General features: G+C 44.3%; 1 protein-coding gene across 4 annotated transcripts in view; it reads left to right on the top strand.

Moving 5' to 3' along the window:
- The first annotated feature begins 10,825 nt into the window (after positions 1-10,825).
- klf12b (Kruppel like factor 12b) overlaps positions 10,826-19,188 on the top strand; it is a 238,229-nt gene continuing 229,866 nt past the window's right edge. For 2 of the 4 annotated variants that reach the window (XM_068034303.1, XM_068034300.1), the window contains exons 1-2: positions 10,826-10,950; positions 12,664-12,773. The gene's annotated coding sequence lies outside the window, so the exon portion shown is untranslated. The remainder of the gene's footprint in view (positions 10,951-12,663; positions 12,774-19,188) is intronic. The other 2 variants (XM_068034302.1, XM_068034301.1) reach the window with 1 other exon arrangement.

The raw sequence follows: 19,188 nt of genomic DNA, 5'->3' as shown, positions 1-19,188 counted from the left end.
TAATATGACCCCATTGAGACCGTTAACGTTAAAACATGAGATATGAACTCCCCAGACCAATTTAAAGAATTACACAACAAGATTTCACGTTTTCAGACTTTTATTGTAAGAACTAAACTAAAAATCTGCATTAACTAAATAGTACTTTGTAAGTAGCTGATACCCCAAATTACAGAGAAAGGTATTTTCTTCACTTATTAAAACACTTGAAAACCCCACGCCACACTTCTACATTACACAGTCCTCCTTGATGGCAAAATCTTTGCAGCTAAAAGTCCCAAACTCCTCCCAGTTGCAATGGGTTGGATCTCCCAGACATTTTTCAAAGTCAATGTCCTCTTTGTTCAGTTCTTTCGAGCACTTTCGACCTGGACTTTTGTGAATAAGGCAATCTCTGGTGATCCTGTTAGTCTTCTACTTCTCTGCAAATGTCAACTTTCAAAACAGTCTTCGCACCCTTTCACTGTATCAGTCTTCTGAGAGGAGGTGTTCCCATTCTCTCTCCTCTCTGAGGCTGCCACCTCTGGTCTTCTTCTGACCCATCACAGGATCCTCTTGGCATAGTGCAAAAGTGAAAGCCAACACAAAATATACAATCCAAAACAAATTTATAAATCGAAGCATATTGCATACAAACATCAACTAATCAACCTTATGCATTTTTTTAGTGCCTGTCTTCCATGTGCCTTTGCCTGTCTTAGTGCTCCTAAACAGTGATACCCCCATGGCTGCCAGCAGCTGGTGGAAGGCTGCTGACCTTCAGGGAAGGAGACTGCAGATGGCTTGGAGGCCCGGCTTCAGACTGCACCATCTTGGCATGGGCAGCAGCACTCTGAGCTGGATGGCTGACAGGCAACAGCAAAGGCATTGGTGGAGAGGCAGGGGTGGGAGGATGAGTGCTGTCATCTTGAGAGAGGACAGCAGGTTCGTGCTCCATGGTGTCACTGCCACTGGCCCTGCTCCCCACCATCCCCCTGCCCACCCACCCACCCCCCCAAGGCAGTGCCTCAGCAATCTTCATAATGTGTTGGAGGATAGATTGCTTGACTGCTCTGACACCCTGCAAACCCCTTAGAGTACTGATAGCTTCAGCTTTGATGGCAGCAGTGTGAGGCTGCATGGCAATGAGATGAGCTTGTAAGAGAACAGTCTAAGCTTGCATGACAGAAAGCTGATCTTGCATTACAGAAGTCTGAGCTTCCACTGCAGCACCGAGCCTTTGGTTGGCTTCTGCATGTGCTGCAATGGAAGCTGAGACATTGGCCATCAGAAGCTGCATCATGGTTGGGTCCAGAAGTGTCCTCATGGATTTGGCCACCACTGACATTCTGGAGAGGATGAGCTCCAAACTCTGTGCAAAGCCCTGTGCAAGGTTGGTGCAGGACTCCCCCATGCTCCTTAACAATGCACAGAGGCTTTCTGGCCAGCTTTCCAGTGCAGCAGGCATCTCATTGTGAATATCCATTAGCCTTCTTCTGTAACCTGCCTCATCAGAGTGCTCATCTGAATCCCCTGCAGCAGAACCTGTGTGTGACCTCTCCCTCCAGGGAGCAGGCACTTATTCCACCTTTGTCACTGCCCTAGCTGTAGGCCACTCGTGCCCAATGTTTCACCTCTAAGCTATCCTCTAAACTACACCCAGTGTCAGTATCCGAGCTGATGGCTGCAAGTGTGAGATCGAGTGACCGTGTTTCTTCATGATCACTCTCTTCTTGCTCCTCCGCTTGTTCTCTTCCAATACTGCTTTGGGCATCTGAAAGGAAAAAAGCACAAGGATAGGACTATGGTGTGGGGAGCATGGAAAGTAAGACGAGCATGCTTACATAATTTGCTAATTCAGACAAGATTGTGGAATTGAAGGGAAAGTGCGATGTGAGGAGGATTAGGCATGAGGTTACTGACATTGTTTCAGTCCGGCTGCTGGCCACAGCCTTTGTAATGGGCACTGCAATGATGACGAACCCCATCTCCTCCACAGGGCTAAGAACATTCAGCAGCGCCTATCGCCTGCCGGTTAGGTGCTGCTGCCACTGTTTTTGCGCCACCTTGTCCTCCAAAAGAAAAGGAAGATTGTCAGAATTTGTTTGCATGATGTAGCTGTATTGGCTGAATGGCTGTCGGTGTATGCCAGCTGTTAGATGTGGGTGTGAGATTTGCAGCAGTGCGAGGATGAGGTATGAGTCCTGATCGATAAGAGTTATTAATAGGCGAGTGATTCAGGTGCTGTGCTTTGAGTAGTGCTGGAGGCCATTGGTGCAGTTGATGGGATATGGCATTTGAAGATGCATTTTTTGACCTTGACCACTCGTGTAAGGTCATTGAGCTTTTTGCTGCACTGCACCCAGGCCCTTGGAGTTTGATTCCTAACATTAACTGCTCCAGCTATCTGGTTCCACTGCCCTCTATCTGGAGGGCCTCCCGGCCCCTTGTGGATACAGCACATCTCCGCTCCTCCTCAACAAAGGCCTCCAGGGTGTTATCGGAAGACCTTGGAGTCCGTTTTCTCCCACGTTGTGCCTTTATTGAGTGTTTCCAAAGTCAGAATCAGTTTACTTACTTAGAGATACAGCACCAAAACAAACCCTTTGGCCCACCGAGTCTGTGCCAACCAACAACCACCCATTTATACTAATTCTACATTAACCCCATATTCTCTACCACATCCTTACCATTCTCCTACCATCTACCTATACTAGGGGCAATTTACAATGGCCAATTTACCTATCAACCTGCAAGTCTTTGGCTGTGGGAGCAGCCCATAATAGTAGCCCATAGTTGTACAATGACTTTCAGTATCTGCACCAACCACAATGTACGTCCTTTAAGAATTAAGTAGTAACTTTAAGTAGTGCAGCCTAATTTTAATTGGTAATAGCCTTACACAAACTTGGGCCCCCTAGAGAGATGTACAGTCACTCAACAGTGTGGTTGGCACAGGCAGCATACTGCAATCAGGATACTTAACAGGCAACCCAAAATTGGTATGCTGACAGCATCAGAAGCAGCGGGCGTGGGTTAATCCTGCATTGCCATCCCTGCACCCATTTTCGGGGGCTATCAAATTATATCTCTAGCGTCTTACAAAAATAACATTTTCATAGAATTTGAATTAACCGACTTTGAATTCTGTGTAGACTTTATTCCAAAGTTCGGGTCTGCCGCCATTTTTGTTTGGGAGGGTTGACTTCCTTTCCTACAGAAAGTGAATCTTGGGCGTAGATTTATCCCAATTATAATTACTTTCAGTTAGAAACCCGTCTCAGATTTTCCTTCTTTTAAAAATGTCTTCCTCTGTTCCCCAGCATAGAAACAGTGGACTATGAACGAAGCCACAAAGGAACTATTTGCACTAAATTTCAAATTGTGATCAGTACTCAGAATCAAGATGTGAGTTAAAAGAAATATAAACTGGAAGATTTGCTCTTATGATGGTGCATGTTTATGCACAGGAACTGACAGCCTCCTCATTTAGGGAGTACGTGGCTGGTTGGCATCCTTCCATCTACGAAAGATGATGGACACGCAGCAAACAATCCCTTTAGGTGGGGTGTCTTCTCTTGGTGCACCTTTGCTGATGGCTGTGAAGGCCAATCCTTGAGAGACAGGTTCTGCCACAAGTGCCACACATGAAGCTGCCAAGTGATGCTGTGAGTTGTTGTTTTCGGCTTTTGCGCCTGTTGTCAAGCTGCTGTAGCTAGTGGTTGTCATGGTAGTGCACACCAGTCCACAGGATGTGTCGCCCCACTGGTCGTCTAGCCCCGGATACCTCACCATACAGAAGGTCCTTGAGTATGCGACCGTCTTCCATCCTGCAGAGTACATAGTGTCATAGAAATTGAAGCACAGAAGGAGGGCGGCACAGTGGCGCAGTGGTTAGCACCGCAGCCTCACAGCTCCAGCGACCTGGGTTCAATTCTGGGTACTGTGTGGAGTTTGCAAGTTCTCCCTGTGTCTGCGTGGGTTTCCGCTGGGTGCTCAGGTTTCCTCCCACATGCCAAAAGACTTGCAGGTTGATAGGTAAATTGGCCATTATAAATTGCCCCTAGTATAGGTAGGTGGTAGCGAAATATAGGGACTATATGTGGGGATGTGGTAGGAATATGGAATTAGTGTAGGATTAGTATAAATGGGTGGTTGATGGTCGGCAAAGACTCGGTGGGCCGAAGGGCCTGTTTCAGTGCTGTATCTCTAACTAAGTAACTAAGAAGGAGGCCATTTGGGCCATCATACTTATAGTGAAATCACAATCCTTGGCAGTGCAAAAGTGAATATAGTCATAGAGAGATACAGCACTGAAACAGGCCCTTCGGCCCACCGAGTCTGTGCCGACCATCAACCACCCATTCATAGTATTCCTACATTAATCCCATATTCATTACCACATCCCCACAATTCTCCTACCACCAACCTACACTAGGAGCAATTTACAATGACCAAATTACCTATCAACCTGCAAGTCTTTGGCTATGGGAGGAAACCCAAGCACCTGGCGGAAACCCACACGGTCACAGGGAGAACTTGCAAACTCTGCACAGGCAGTGCCCAGAACCAAATCCAGGTCGCTGGAGCTGTGAGGCTGTGGTGCTAACCACTGCGCCACCCAAGCAGATATACAACTGGTTTCCTGAGTGATTTTTTTGGGGGGGAACAAAGTTGAATATATTTTCGGGTTCATTTAGAATGAGGGATATTAGTGATGGGAAGTAAGGTTAAGGATAGTGGTGATGGGATAATTTTCCCATTTCAGACACCAGTATAATCCATGCTAGAGTGAAAACCTTTCCCTATTTTGCTATTCTTCTGGCATAAACAAATTTCACCCCCAATGATAACCAATTCAGATCACAAGGGGTTCTGTTGCGACAAAGCACCTCAGATCCAATTCCAGAAGAGCTTATTAATCATTGTCATTGCATCTTTCTCTCAGCTCCTGGACCAGCCATCCCTTCAGGAGTCTCTGAGTCAGATTATCAATTCTCTACCAACTTGTGGGCAGCTTTGAAATCTGTATTTGCACCACTAAGAATGGAGTTGAGAGCTGTCAAAATACAGCCAACCTGCAGAAGTGAGCTTAATTCAAATTAGTGTCCCAAGGTGAAAAGACCTGGTGCTAATTCAGAGTACCACCCACTTCCCTGGTTAATGTCACAGCATCAGAGGCATCTGTGAGTGCACTGCAAACAAGAAATCATGATTGTACAGTACTCCACAGCTCTTCATTTAGAAAAAGCAGAACAAATTCATGCCCCGCTCACTGGCCTTTGTGTGTTCGTGAAATTTTAAAAGTTAGGCAACTGCCAGTAATCAAAAAAACAAATGAGCTGGCTTCCAATTCTTTTTCAATTTTAATATTTAAAGTTAAAAAGCTGGACGCACAACAGATCCACTTGTTTCAGAGTGAATTCACTGTTAGAGGTGCAAGATAACCTTTTCCCAATGCAGAATTGATGAATACCCTCCCTCCCGTATGTACTCATTTATTCAAAAAATTACAGGGTATAAATTTGTCTTGGGAGTTACACAGTGAATCGTTGGCTGGTTGTAAACACTGTCTGATTTTCTTTCCCATTGCAGTCAACAATAAAGAAAATCGGACATAATTAGATAAGCTGCTGACTTGCCATTACCCGGTTTGCAATAGTGCCTAAGAAAAGTACCCTCATTTGTTTCCAGACAGAATTGTCCCAACTTCCTGTAAGTGGACGAGAATTCACAACATGCCTTAGGAATTCTCTTGGGTATAGTGATGCTGATCACTGCTGTAAACGCTCTGAACATCTTACATTTAGGAGCATCCCTAATTGCACAGGTGTGTAATGCAGGGATGTAACAATAGGACCCCTTGTAATCTAAACTAGATATCATGGGAGTTAACTTGAACTGTACTAGTAGTACCTAGCAGCCTGACAGCAAATCGCCAGCATGCTTTACACCACACCCGATTTTCCAAGGAAGAGTAGATTGAGCCTGGTGTAAAATGGGCTGTGGATTCACTATCAGCCTCTTTTGTGCTACTGTTGGAGACCAATTTCATTGCCACTGCGTTTTTCACACATGCCTTCATGTGCCTTTCCAATGTCTTTTGAAAGCAGACCAGAAGCATTGGTAAGATAAGCTTCAATTTGAACAATTAAACTGCTTTATTTCCAGACTGCAAGTGAACTTACAGAGCATCAGTTATAACTGGACTCACATACTTCAATCATTGCAACTTGCATTTGCGTAATAATACAAAATAATAAACATGCTATGGATGACCACATCTGTGGGTTGTCATACTTGATTTAAAAAAAAATTCTAAATGGCTTCCTGCATTCTAACCCAGAGGGTAGTGGGGGTCTGGAACTCATTGCCTGAAAAAGTGGGAGAGGAAGAAACCCACATCACATTGAAAACATTCTTGGATATGCACTTGAAGTGCTGTAACCTAAAGGGCTACAGAACAAAAGCTGGAAAATGAGATTAGGCTGGATAGCTCTTTGTTGGCTGACATGTTTGCGCTGGGCTGAATGTTCTATGTTTCTGTTCTATGTTTCTAATCTAACCTTCTGACCCTGGTGAAAGCCTTTCCAAGAAACTTTCTATTTAAAAACCTCATTGTCAGTACTCTAGTCCAGATAGCCAGTTGGTGAAGAATGATACTGAAGCCAATCTTTACTCAGTCTGCTATTTATTTACAGAGTGAAACATTACAAGCATTTATTTCCTAATTCAACCACACATTGAACTGGATTTTATTCCGGCGACGGAGGTCCCAGCCACAGGCCGGAAGGCTCGGCGGGGGGGATGTGGTGGCCCTCCATCAGACCCCCGGTGCAACCTAACAGCAGGCTGCCAATTAATTGTCTGCCATGTAGAAAACTGTCCCTTTAAGGGACGAGTTCCCGCCTCCACAGCTGCCAGCCAATCCGAGGGCTAGCAGCTCTTCAATACCGGCAGTCGCCACCACTCTGGTGGCGACTGTCGGTACTGCACAAAGACATCAGAGATCCAGGTGAGTGAGGTGGGGGTCAAACGGGCCAGTCAGACAGGCCCTGGTGACAGGGTTGGGGAGCTGTGTTGGTGAGGGTGGTGGGGAGTCTTGCCGGGTGGGGGGAGGGGGAGGGGGCAGTCATCGCCACTGTGGGGGGGAGGCCAGGGATTGCCCCCAAAGAAGGGACCCCCTCCTGACCCCACTAAAAAGCCGTTAGGTCTCACCTGGCGGCATCTCCACGAGGGTTCTATCTGTCCCCGGTGTTGCGAAGGATGGGCCTGGTCACATTGCCGCGGAACGCTCCGTGCAGTTGGGACGTGCCGTACCACCTATCCTTCGTGGAGCAGTTTCTGCGGGGAAACACCTTTGACCACCGGTCCATCAGGCAGTGGTCTGCACGGAATGTCCTCAAGGCCCTACGGGAAAAGGAAACGGTGGATCCTGTCGGATGGTTCCCCGAGCAGACCGTCAAAGTCATTTGGCGGAATGCCTCATCACCAGAACTTTCAAACAAGCACCAAGACGTAGCTTGGCTTGTGGTGAGAAGGGCCCTCCCCGTCAGATCCTTCATGCACACCCGAAGTCTCGCCCCCTCCGCACAGTGCCCCCGCGTTGGCTGTGGTGGGGAAGAGACGGTCGCACACCTCCTCCTGGAATGTGCCTTTGCAAAGCAGGTGTGGAAAGAGATGCAGTGGTTTTTGTTAAGGTTCATCCCAAGCAGCTCTGTAACAGAGGAGTCTGTGCTCTACGGGCTGTTCCCAGGGACGCACACCGAGACAAACATCAACTGCTGCTGAAGGACTATCAATTCGGTGAAAGACGCCCTTTGGTCTGCCCGAAACTTGCTGGTCTTCCAGCGCAAAGAGTTGTCCACCACCGAATGTTGCAGACTGGCACATTCCAAGGTCCAGGACTACGTGCTGAGGGATGCACTAAAGCTTGGGGCAGCCGCAGCAAAGGCTCAATGGGGAAAGACCACAGTGTAAGGTTCCCCCACCAAGCTGGACTGAGGGGCTGGATCAATGGGAAACCCCTCGAACTGTATCGTTAATATTCTCAATTGCTGTAAATGTAAAACTGTAATTGACATGACAATTGTGAAACGGAAGGGTTGGGAAGAAACTCATGACAGTATTGAAGGAAACTGATCTCCCTTGCAATGTTTGTATTTTCTGGTGCTGTTTGGAAACTGTTTGGCAATGTAATTTTTACAGATTTTTATGAATAAAGTATATTTTGGAAATTAAAAAAAAATCTCCACGAGGTGATAGGCCACACCATCCTCCACAACATTGGAGTGGAGGTAGGAAGAGGCCCTTGCATAGCCATTAATTGGCCGTTTATGGGCCTCAATTAACCTGGGGCGGGAAGACCGTCCCAGGCCTTCCCTGCCCTGAACAAAATGGCAGTGGGCCAGATAACCTGCCCCCCACCCCCTCACCTATCTCCAAGGGCAGGATAAAATCCTGCTCAAGTAAAATCCCAATTAAAGATCTCCACCTACATATAATTAAGCACAATTGATATAGAATTAACAGTCAGTGTATCTCTATGCCCCAATTCCTTCTCACTGAGTTCACAAACAAAAGGGGAAGGTCTATGCCAAAAGAATCCTTGCCTAGTGTCTGGATGCAGAGACTTCCCAACAAAGTGAGTGTGAGATTTATTGATGATAGAGAATGGTTAATGAATTGCTTACTGCTTTCAGCCTTTGGAGTACCAGCTTCTTCACATTTTACCTGCTTTTTTTACAACTTGCATGAATTACATTGCTTTAAAAATCCCAACAATTAAACTCTTTTCCAAATCCTTTCAGCAGAGAAATGGTCCGATAAAATCCCTAAATATGGCTGGTGCATACCTACCAAGAACTTGAATATATCTTTCCCCGCCCCCCCCACCCCCCCAAACCCCATTCCCTTCATCAAAGTTCCAGGGATCAGGTCCATGCTGGCCAACAAGGAAGCAAAAGAATCTCCCCCCACACCACCACCCACACACAAAACAAGTGCCAAAGGCTGGATCTGTGCCTACTGCTAAGTCACGGAGCAGACTAAATCACCGCTAGGCTACCAGGAAAAATCCAGAGACTTTGAAGGGCCCAGTGTGTCTCCTGGCCATGGCAGCAAGATGTTCAAAATATATAACCTATTGTGAACGCGTGTCACTACTTGTTTTAGCTAAATGCCCGGAAACCATAAACCAGAAATATAACTTTAAGCCTGGATATAAATGGGTTATTTTAATTGTTATCTGCACAGAAATACCTCTGATGACAATTTTTTTCCCATTGTAAGTATAGTTTACATATATATATATATATATATATACAGAAACAAAATCAAATGTGGTGAATTTTCTGTTTGGCAATACTTAAGCAGTTGAAAAAACCTGATTTGTTTAAGTACATGGAAATATTGACAGCCCTGCAGCTACAAACAATATGCAATGACAAGTGCATGTCCTAGGAAACCTGCTTTGGTTCATACAAACAAAGTGTCTCACCATCTTTGATCAATGTGTCTAGTAAAATGCTGTGCTAAATTTTGGATTTTGATAATAACCTTCTGCAATTAATTAAAGCTGTAGTATTAAGTGATTTTGAACTGCACTGTCATTATTTCCACTGTGGCTGAAGTAAATTCCCTCCCCACCCCCACTGATGTGCTGTGAGAATCTTCAAACCTCAAGTTGCCTCCTCCATGTTTCAGTGCGCACTGTGACTGCCACCTTAGGCAGCCTGTGAGCCAGTGCTCTGCTCGCAGTGGTTTGCTTGCTTGATGAGCTCAGGTCACTTCTCAAGGAGGAGGAGCAGGAGGAAATATGTCAGAGCTGATGCAGATGTTGCATAGCAGTGGCCTTTCTCTTCTCAACAGCAGCAGTCAGGAAACTGCACAAATCCCTGGCAACACTCCATCCCCCCGTCAAGGTTCTATTTTTCTAGTCTGTACTGTCAATTAAAAACAGCTCTATTCTCTGCTTATGACTAGAATTGAAACCTTTCAATAACTACAGTAATTCTGGGCAATATTCCATTTTGTTTAAAGTCATTTTACATTAGTTAGTACAGTTCTTGTAACTTATTTTCATAAAACACAGTTGGCAGTATTTGGACTCTGCTTATTTTAGAATATAATATAAAACTGTATTATGTAGAACTGTCTCACTGATGGACCATCTAAGTAGCTGAGCAAAGGTATGCTGTAAGTGTGTAAGCAAGCATATTTTAAACACAACCAGGATAACAGGACAGGATGCAGTCTATTTAGATCCCCAGCCACCTTATTTTAACCTCATTCCAAATACTTTCACACAGCTCTGCTAAACACAGACTTCACAAGCTGCGAGAGGTATTTTTGACCTGGTGCTGCAGCCACATAGGTTTGTGGGTAGCTGTTCTGAAGACAGGAGGTTAGACAGGGTTATCAAAAAAGAGAACGGCTGGATGATTTCGCTAAATTAAAACAAATTGTAAATAATGCTACTTTGCAGCTTCAGATCCTAGCTCTAAATGGATCATCAGCAGGTCCAATATTTTGGGGGAAAACATATGTGTACGTATATATTATGCACATACATGTATCCTGTATTTGTGTGAGTGTGTGTGTATATATATATATGTGTGTGTGTGTGTACATATATATATGTTATACACACGCATACAGGGAGCTCATACTGCAGGTCCACGGTGATTTTAAAGCTGTAAACTGACTGGGCTGCTCGGAAACCTCCTACAAAGGGGCCCCTGTGTAATTCGATGCATGCTGGTAAGGCTTAGGGTATATTGTCCTCTGTTGTTTATGAAGCCTCCACCCACTGGCCCACCCTACATTAACCAGATCATGTGACTCCGGTAAGTCATTTGCAAGTACAACAGTCCTCTGTGCGCCCCCATTCATTTCCTGCAAACAGCAGCTGAGGGAGAAGAGACACTGTATAAGGGAAGGAAATATTTCTCCTCTGCAGCTTTCCACCAGGTCAGCGCTTTATATTCTTTCTTCCCATTCTTTGTGTTGAGCTGGCTCACTTCTAAAGGCAGTGGCAGTCGGACTGCGTTGAGGTGGCATGCTAGATAGAATTTGACTCGCTTCTCGCTTGTTTTCCTAACAGTTCTTGCAGTGAGCAGAAATCTCTGTGATTTGAATGCAGTTGTTGGTGTGTGAGCATAAGAGTCAGAAGGGCTGCAGATGTGGGAGTGTCAGTAAAAGGGAGGCAAGCTAATGCATCTTCAATAGCCTCAGTGCTACATCCCGTAATCAGTAGCAATGATGTGCGCCTGTCACTCGACAATTCTTCATAGTTCATTATCAGAGCTGAAGCCTGAATAGGTGTTATCCTGGATGTTAGTGGACTTGGCCAGAGTTGACAGCAGACACATTCAGAGACTGGCAGAGAGGGTCGCTTGTACAGTTTAAAAGCAGCTAGAGAAACTGCCACTCTGCAGTCTAGGATTGCTGAAATGAAAATAGAAATGCGATTCCCTGGTGGCATTGGATTGTGTTAATGTTATGTTGTCATATGAATACTGTCAAAGACTGTCCAGCTTTAATATTTATAGTCATAAACTTGTTCTGCTCAACATCATCCTTTGAACATGCATGTCTGTGTGCACATTTTTAGTGTAACATTTCGTACAAACCTTGACCTTCCCACCTTTTCACCACTGTTAATGTTTACTTTGGTTGGAGCAAAGCTATACATAAGGGGGAGTGACTACGAATGTACACGTATTACCAGAAATTCCTCTACTCCGGTAAAAGCACAGGCAGAGACTTAAAGAAGAAAATAAATTAAAATGCATACCTCCACAAACCATCAGCTTCTATTTTAATATTTTATGTGGATAATGAGGCTACAAGCATTTTAGTCAATATGAGTTCAGTAATGTATTTGTGCTGCAGCTGTTATACAATAAGACAACATTAATTTCATGCTCGGAAGGATTAGGTGCTGTCGAATGGTTGTAGGTTTGTTTTGCGGGAGGGCGGCAGGAGAATGTATCGGGTGAGGTGCAGGGGTGGTGGTGGTGGTGGGTGGGATTTGTCTGGGCTGGAAACCAGACTATAACCAGCCACTGTTTTTAGAATACTTCTGTGATAGAGTTAAGTCTTAAAACTGTGACAGAGTTCCAGACATGATCAGTTGCTGAACTTTATCCACTAGCTATCGTCTGGTGTATATTAACAAGAAATAAAAATATAGTGTAAGGCTGTCTCAGCTAGCTTATCTCATTACTGACAAGAAGTGCTTTTAGTTAAATACTAAAGTTTTAGGAAGATAATTCAGGGGACAGCCCTGAAGCTCTACAGACTAGAATGAAAACATATCAAAAAAAGTCAGAATTATAACCTACAATAGTTTATTCTTGTCATTGTTATGTCGCTTTGTTTGAGGATTTCGAGATAAACTCAATCAGAAAACCTGACAGTTGCTTTACAGCTGTGAATTGCCACTGGGGGAGGGGAAGGGAAATATGAGGTCAAATGTCAAGCACGCCCAAAGTTGACCAGATATGTTGAACTGGGGTTGGGTTTGGATCCCATGTGGAATAACAGACTCCTCTGTTCTACAAGAAATGCAAAGCAAAGGCAGGAAGCTGCAGTGCTACAGTGTTAGATTTCCAGATAGGAGATGTGAATTTGACTCAAAATCTTGACTGATTTTCTATAATTACTCTTTTCCTTGATAAGCTTGCATCTTTGGCAGGAGCTTTTGTAGAGGGAGGGCTAATCCGAAGGGGAAGGATCTACTCTCAACACTTTTCCTGAAATAACAATCCAGTGAGGAAGTCCATGAAAAAGTATGTGAGTTGAACCATTTTGTCCTGATTTCAGTGAGCAGGTGAAAGGTTACCTATATTCAACAGGAAAAAATATTACAAAAATAATGCTCTTTTTTAGATCCAAACGCAAACAGATAAAATACTCAGAATGGTCCTGTTCCGTGCTGGATTCTATTTACAGTGTGGCAATTTCCATGCATTAGGTTTGAGTTTGAATTATTCAGTGAATCAGGTTCACTTTGGGTGAAAGCAAGTCACAAATTCAAACTCATTTCTGCTATCAAAGTTCTTTTTGTGCCTATGAAATAATTGTATTTTGGTAAAAGCTTTATAATCCCCAGTTTTCTTTTGTTTTATTTTTTATGACTACCAAATGAGGCTCATTACCTGAACATATCTTGTTCCACTCAGGAGGTTTGCTGATTAACACATGACTGCAGTAATGTGTTGTGCTTTGCCAATAGAAGCTGCACCTGCTGCCAGGTGAGATGCTCTGTTTTGTTCCCACAGCCTCCCAAGGTGAACCGTTTTACCAAAGCGCTCAGTTGAAGGCAGGCACAAACATTAAGCATCTGGCCTATGACAAACATACCATTTTGTCCCTTACTACACTGTTTTCTATTAGTTATTAAGGTCAAAGTCATAATTGTTGTTGCTGCACTATTGGCCAGCTGGTACAGTTTAATAATTCGACTGGATTGAGCTGGTCTGTGTTAATTCCTCTCTCCCTTCATCCCTGTAAGCCAAGAGAAAATGTCTTATCAGCCTATGCCAGTCCGTTTAGCAGTCCCATCAAGAACTGGGATAACTCACATATCCAAAAAGAATGAGTTTGAATAAAAGACCTATGTGCTTTGTAGCAACAGAAATTTTCCATGGGGTGTAATATTCTAAAATAGATAGTAACCCTTCCCTCACCATTGTATCAACATTCATATCATGTACAAAAAAAAATCAGAAACGTTTAGCCAGCTTCCATGATAATACATTGGGTAAATGTACCACCCAGGAGATATTGAGCCACACAGAATTGTAAAGTTCAAGGTTGATCCCTAATCTGTTCTTTGCTAGCTGATCTGAGTCAGGGTGTGGAAGAGGAGCACTATAATAGGCTTGGGGTTGTCAGCAGCACATTTAGAATTGTACACAATGCTTCCAGTGCTACCCTCCCTCCCTCCACGCACGCAAATAGTTACATTTAAACAGTATTTTTTTCTTCACACTTGATAAGATTTTTGGTAAAGGGGGGGAATCAGGATGAAGTATCAGAGAAACAAGATGTATAGCTGGCATGGGCGAGACAAAGAGTATTAGAATAAAGAGAGGTTCAGAAAGAGGAGGGATCAGAGACGGGAGAGATGCAAAGCAGACTAAAGCGGATTTGGAGTGCATATGCAGAAATGCACGGATCGCAACAAATAAGCTTGGTGAGCTACAGGCAAAAGTTATATGGGGTTTTGATATAATAGCAATAATGGAGATCTGACTCAAACAAGGGCAGGAATGGGCACTTAACATTTCTCGTTACAATGTATTTAGATGGGGTAAAGAGTGAAAAAATGAGGAAATTGGTGGTATTGACCAAAGATAATGTTACAGGCCTGGAAAGGGATGTTGTGGTAGAAGGTTCAAAGACAAAATCTATTTGTTTCGAGTTAAGGAGCAGTATAGGAGTTGTTATGCTGCTGGGTGTATACCATAGGCCATAAAATAATGAGAAGGAAATGGAAGAGCAAATCTGCGCACAAATTTCAGAAAGATGTACAAACAGTAGAGTAGTGATAAGGGTGGTGGGGGGTGGCTTCAATTATCATAACATAGACTGGGGTAAAACAGTGTAAAGCACCAAATGGAGAAGGAATTCCTGAAATATGTACAAGAGAACTTTCTCAATCAGTGTGTTTCCAGACAAATGAGGAAGGAAACAGTGCTAAGTCTGATTCTGGGGAATGAAGAGGGGGAATTGAAGCAAGATTCAGTGGGAGAGCATATGAGAAACACTATTATTAGTTATGGAAAGGGACAAGAAATATTCAAAGGTGAAGATACTCAGTGAATTGAAAAGGGGTCTGGCTCAGGTCCATTGGAAACAGAGATTGGCAGGTAAAATAATAAATGAACAATGAGGGGCCCTCAAGGAGGAGACATATTCCCACAAGTGGGAGAAGAAGGGCATCCAAATTCCTGGATGCTGAGATAAATTGAGATGAAAATGAAACAGAGAAAGGACACTTCTGAAACATGTCAGGCTAATACAGTAGAAAATCAAGCAGAATACAGAAAGTGCAGAGGAGAACTGAGAAAGGAAATAAGAGAGTGCATGAGAAAAGGTTATCAGATAACAAAATGGAACACTAAAGTCTTTTATAAATACATAAAGAGTAAAAGAATAGTGAAAGAAAGGGTGGGGCTGATTAGGGAGCAGAAAGTAAATCTTCTGGAGACAGAGGGCATGGCTGAGGTACTGAAGGATTACTTTCCATCTGTCCTCTCAAAAGAGGATGCTGCCCTTGTTACAGTAAAGGAGTGGGTAGAGAAACTGGATAGGATAAAAAAAATAAAGAGAAGATAGTAAAAAGGTTGGCAGAACTCAATGTCGAAAAGTCACCTGGTCCAGATGGGATGCATCCTAGGTTGCTGTGGGCAATAAGAGTGAAAGTAAAGGAGACTCTAGACACAGTCTTTCAATTCTCCTTGGAGGTCAAAAGGACAGTGGCAGTATGGATACAAAATTGGCTAAGGGACAGAAAGCAGAGATTAGTAGTGAAGGATTGTTTTTCACACTGGAGGGAAGTATAGAGTCATGCCCCAAGGGTCAGTATTAGAACCACTGACCTTTCAATGATCTGGACTTGTATGTAAGGGGCACAATTTCAAAATTTGCAGATGGCACAAAATTGTTGCTGCTTCATTCCAGGCTGAACTCCTTAGTGGGATGGAAGAATTCCTGATTTATTGGGAGACAAGTAATTCCCAAAGGCAGTCCCAGAATGAAGCGGTAGTGCCAAAGATAAATTGCAGCCAATACTGAGCAGCAGTATCACCTGACGAGATCCCTTGGGGTGGCTATTTCAATGCAAACTCATAGTTTGCTGAAATCAAACTTTGGCAGTTTGATTTGCTGCCCTAGGGAATATAAAGAGTACACATTTGCATACACTCTACACACCAGGCTAGACTGCTGAGTAAGCCTTACTAGCCCTCAGTAGTGGAGGGGAAGTCTCAGCCAATCCAGTGACTCCTGTTTTGATAAAGTACATGTATGGGAACATCAGGTGAGGTCAGGATTAGGCTCAGATGTAATGTCCCACCGTCTAACAGGGGCCAGGAATTTATGTGCCCCCACCCCCCAGGCAGGATCGGAGGCAGGGGGCGGGACACGGAGAATAGTGGTGGGGAGGGGGGTGGTGGGGTGGTGGGTGGAGGGCCTGTCACCTCCCTGTTGCCCAACGATCTTCCGGGGGTGGGATAGGCCGACTACGGCCTTCCCGCCCAGATGCAAATTGAGGCCCTTAAGTGGCCTATTAAGGTCCAATTCAGGGCCTCTTCCTGCTGTCATTGGGAACTTACCAGCAGCAGTGGGGACCTCCGCTGCGCGGGGAGGATGCCTTGTAAAATGAGGCGCCCTGCCTGCGAGCTTGGGGATGGGTGTCCCTCCTTCGTGGACAATTTGTGGCCCATGGAGGACCTCCACTATGAACCAATTCACCCCCCCCCCCACCCCCCAGACCCCCTCTCCTGGATCCCCCTCACCCCCTCTCCTGGATCCCCCTCACCCCCTCGGCAGAGCCTTCCGGACTGGCCCCAGTGACCCTGCCTGACCTACCCCTGTCCCAGGGTTCCAGCGCTGGGCCTGAGTCCGAAGCGTCTGCAGTACCAGCAGTGGCCACCGCTGCCAGTGGCACTACCAATACTGCTGAGCTGCTGGCTCTGTGATTGGCCAGCAGCTCTTGGAGGCGGGATCCCCATCCCTTTAAAGTCTTTAAAGGGATGGAGATCCTGCCTCCTAAAACCTTGATAAAAAATAGACCAGAGGACCGCTCTGGGGATGGGGGGGGGGACAATGGGGGAAAGGCAGAGGCAGGTTTCCCCCCGCCTTTTCAGCCCAGCACTGGGATCCCCATCTCCAGCACAAAATCCAGACCAGGATGTCGAGACACACTGTCTAAGCTCACAGGTGAAGAATGCCCACTTCATTTAAGTGCTAAAAGAATGCTGATGTATTCTTGTAACATAGTCCTGCAAGAGCAATTCTGTTCGAGAGAGGAGGGAGGAAGAGCAGAAGATTGGGCGGAGGTAAATTAATATAACTGATAATGCAGTAGAAGTATGTAAATCTGAGCACCTGAAGCAGTATTAGGACAACAACGGGTTGGGTGTTAATTATATATTTATTGTATTTAATTGTATGCAGGTGGTGTGCATTAACTGGGGATGCACTTGTGCTCCTATAAATAGAAACAGACTGAAACTGTGGTTGTTGGAACAGGAGGTGCATATTTGTAACGTGTATCTTTGTAAACAAATGCTTACAAAAGTGTGTAAACATTGGCTCCAGTTCTATCCTTCACCACCTGGCTTTCTGGAGTAGAACATTGGGCATGGCTGGAAAGGCAAGATTTTAACTGCGGCCCTTCAGTCAATATTATCTTGCCCTGTCACATTCAGACAGACTAATCTCACTGTCAAATTGGTTCATCTTGAGGAAGAGAGAGAGAATGAAGAAATAAATATCAACGAGGTTACATCTGGCCCGCAAAACCGAATCTTTGGATGGCTGAAAGTGAGAAGCATTAATGGGACCAATGAAGAAATCCATGGTCTGAATCTGGTGAAAGGACACTATGTATGGAGGTGGGATTTCATTTTAATTTTGGTGTTTACAATCAGAAAGGGAAGTGCTCATGAAAGAAAAAAAAAATGAATCTACTTTTCATTTCAGCATAGTTGAATTTACAAAATAAAATAGGGCTAGGTTTTGAAATTGGGTGTCCACTACCTAAGGATCCCAGGGGGTCAGTGAGTTGTTTTGTCCATCATTGGTCTGTATCCCATTCAGCCCCTTGAGCATGTTCTGCAAACATTAAGCATTCAATTTTAACCTAACCCACCAGTCAGGAAATCTACCAGATCGGTTGCAGCTCTGATTTTACCTGCTGCCCAATTTCACACTCTGGTGAAGTCAATGGAGAATAATATTGAGCAGGGTGTAAATATAGCCTTCCTCCCCATTCCATGGGTTGGTGATTTAAAATCACCCCCTAAGTATTGGCATGCTGTTACGCCATGAAGGTCATCATATCCTGTTTTCATTGCATTCCTACAAACATGCAGTATCCAGCTGGGCGTTGCGTCACTGTATTGTGATCTGCAGCAGGAACCCAGATTGTTTTATTTCCCATTAGCCCAGAGATCCCAAAAATAGTTGCCACACCCCCTATCTGTACCCGAGCAAAGGTCGTCTAAATCAACGGAAAGCAGGGAATGAATCTGGGTCCTTATGTTTAGTGTGGTGCAGCAACAAACCCAGTGATACTGCTACCACTTAAGACATCAGAGGCAGCTCAGTTTGTTTTAATAGATGAGTGTGGGGCTACTTAATAGTTTTAGGACTGTGGCTGAATTGTATATAAAAATATATATTAATTAAAAAATGTTTTCATTGCACTCAACAATGTGGACACTGTAAATAAGGCTGAATAAATGCTGACTTTTATGGTCTTTGTACTTCACTACAAAAAATAAATAAAGCATTTTATGGCATTCATGCCCAGAGTGAGATTGGAAATCAGACTCACGAGCCTATCTATTGAAGAAAGTTATGTAAACTGAAAACCAGTGGCAACCTGATTAACAAGTGTTTGAGAATAAGCTCATTTAGAGCAAGAAGGGGATCGACCAGGATTTGCAGATGCTGTAAAACAGGTCTGTAAGGGAACTGGTTGATGTGCATACTAAATGTAGGATAAAGCAGCTTGGTAGGGGACATTCAGAAAAGGAGAAATGTATTGATGTTGTGTTGCTTTTAATGTGAAATCTTAATGGGAAGATGGGAAGCCGAGTGCAGCCCAGTGGTTTAGTGGAAAGGTTAAGGTTATTGGTAAAAGCAGAGAAGGTGCTTCATTTAAAAAGCACTAATGTTGATTCTAGATGCAGCTCTATTTTCTAACGTAAAATAAGATTTATTCTTATGAACGGAACTCATGGGGAGGTGTGGCACAATATCTGCAGTTCTGAGCAGGATGGAGGCTACTGTGGTTGCACAGGCCTAAGAGAAACAAGCAACTACATACACGTTTATACTTACCAGCTGTTTTCTTTGGGGCGGTTGACAGCGTTTTTTCATGCCTTCTTTCTTAAATAATAAATGGTCAGTCTTAGAGCAGTGTGAGTTGAGGGTTAGGGGGCAGGTTGCTCACTTGACACTTGCTTT

Source organism: Heterodontus francisci, chromosome 6 (assembly GCF_036365525.1).
Source record: "Heterodontus francisci isolate sHetFra1 chromosome 6, sHetFra1.hap1, whole genome shotgun sequence".
Taxonomy (NCBI): Eukaryota; Metazoa; Chordata; class Chondrichthyes; order Heterodontiformes; family Heterodontidae; genus Heterodontus; species Heterodontus francisci.
The sequence above is the reverse complement of the archived record's forward strand: the minus strand, read 5'-3'. Positions and strand labels throughout refer to the sequence as shown.